The following is a 2647-nucleotide window of genomic DNA, read 5'->3' on the forward strand; positions in this document are numbered from 1 at the left end:
CGTGCATAAAATCAAATTTTAAGACCCAGTTAGCTAGGAATTTTAGAAATATCTGGTTTGTCCTCTTCCAAAAACAAAACCCACTGGATGTTTAAATTGTTTCCAGTTACACCCTAAGGACCAACAGTATTCAAAATATAAACCAAAGGTTATTCCAATACAAAGCACTAATGAGTTAGGGCCATGCTTCCCTGGTACCTACAAATTGGTCCATGGGACACAAATGGGAAGACATTCAACTCTTGGCCTACAATTCAGTTTGGCTTACCTATAAGCATGTCTGCTTCAAAGATGAGCACTCCAAGTCCTGTTCTGTCCCAGCCTTTCCCAGAGGGTCCCTGCCTAGGTCAGCAGGATCATACCTTGGAGAATCTCCAGAGTGAAGAGGGCTTTGACAGCTGCATGGGAACAGTTTCATCAACACTGGCCAGCCCCAAGGAGCAGGGTTCCAGTGGAGTCATCAAATGTTTTAGTCTGGTTTAACGAACAAACTGCTATCCTTCGTGGTTAATTAAAAATGAGAAGCAGAGACTGGAAGAAAAGGGGGTTTAATATCTACAACCAGGTTAGGGACAGTTGACATTATTACCAAAAACCCACTCAAAGCAACATAAATTTATTTCTGTATTTATACCTAAAATTTATAGCTCTTCACCCACCCAGAGTTTGAAGCCTACATGCAGTTTCAGCATCACTCAGAATTTTCTGACCATGAAAGTCTCCTGGTCATGCTGACATTTTTAGGTAACATTTTTGGAATTTAAAACATGTTTCTTTTACAGTTTTCCAGAGGGAGGGGCAGATAATTACAACATTTGGAAAGAAGGGAAAATCACAGCATTTAAAAACAATAGCTTTAAATTATTTTAGAACACAATTATAACAGTCCCCTGTTTCCAGAGCCCTAGCCTATAATAGTTCAAAGACCTCATATTAATAGATTTTTTTTTTAAGTAGGCAGTGCCTGCATCAGGCTTTTAAACACATCCCTACTAGCCTTAAATCACTTTTCATGTCTCCTAACTATCAGGTAGTTTGGCATAACTGACTGTTTCTTCTCCAGCACCAGCAATAGCTTAATAGATAAAATTGACCTTCCAGTCCAGTTGTGCAAAAGCTGGGTTATCTCTCTTTGCAGACAACATGATTGTATACCTTGAAAACCCAAGAGAATCTGTCAAAAACCTCCTTGCACTGATAAAGGACTTTGGCAAAGTCTCAGGGTATAAAATAAATATGCAAAAGACAATCACATTTCTTTACACCAATAATAAACAGAAACCCAAATAAAAGCACAATTCCATTCACAGTAGCCACAAAAAAATAAAATACCTTGGCATCTTCCTAACCAGAGACGTGAAAGACCTTTACAATGAAAACTACAAAACACTGCTCAAAGAAATCAAAGATGACACAAACAAGTGTAAAAAATATCCCATGCTCATATATTGGAAGAATCAACATTGTGAAGATATCCACCTTACCTAAGGCAATCTGCAGATTTAACGCAATACCCATCAAATTACCAGCAACATTCTTCTCAGACCTAGAAAAAACAATACAGGAATTCATATGGAACACAAGAATACAATACAAGAATTCATATGGAACACGACCAAGAATAGACAGAACAATCCTCAGGAAATAAAAAAGCAGGAGGTATCACACTACCAGACTTTAAACTTTACTATAAACCTACAATAAGCTGGGCTCGGTGGCTCAGCCTGTAATCCCGCGCCTTTGGGAGGCTGAGGTGAGTGGATTGCCTGAGCCCGCGGGTTCGAGACCCGCCTGGGCAGGCGAGACCTCATCTCTACAATAAATAAATTTAAAAAAAAATCAGCCAGACGTGGTAGCGCGCACCTGTAATTCCAGCTACTCGGAAGGCTGAGGTGGAAGGATCGCCAGAGCCCAGCAGGTCGAGGCTGCGGTGGCCGGGAGCGGCCACTGCACTCCAGTCTGGGCAACGGAGTGAGCCTCCAACTCAAAAAAGAAAAAAAAAGCTACAATAATCAAAACAGCCTGGTACTAGTACAAGAACAGGCATATAGACCAATGGAATAGAATGGAGATTCCAGAATCAAAACCTCAATTTCTCAGTCAACTCATCTTTGACAAACCTCCACCACCCACCACTGGGGAGAGGAGAACCTATTCAGTAAATGGTGCTGGGAAAACTGACTGACCACAAGCAGAAGATTCAAACAGGACCCCTGTCTATCCCCATACACAAAAATTAACTCTAAATGGATCAGAGACCTAAATATAAAACCTTGAACCATAAGAACTTTAGAAAATGCAGAATGCACCCTTATGGAAGTTGGAACTGGCATCCAATTCCTGAGCAAAACCTGAAATGCACAGGCCATAAGAGATAAGATAGACAAGTGGGACCTCATTAAACTGACAAGTTTCTGCAAAGTCAAAGAAACCATCAAGAGAGCAGGGAGACAGCGCACAGACTGGGAAAAAGTATCTGCCAACTCCATGTCTGGCAAAGGCCTAACATCAAGGATCTACAAGGAACTCAAATGTGCTGAAAAGAAAAAAAACAAACAACCCCATTACAAATTGGGCAAAAGATATGAACAGATACTTCTCAAAAGAAGAAATATGAGCAGCCAACAGATACATGAAGAAATGTTCA

The sequence above is a fragment of the Carlito syrichta genome, unplaced genomic scaffold, assembly GCF_000164805.1.
Source record: "Carlito syrichta isolate Samal-C Ts95f unplaced genomic scaffold, Tarsius_syrichta-2.0.1 Scaffold303349, whole genome shotgun sequence".
Taxonomy (NCBI): Eukaryota; Metazoa; Chordata; class Mammalia; order Primates; family Tarsiidae; genus Carlito; species Carlito syrichta.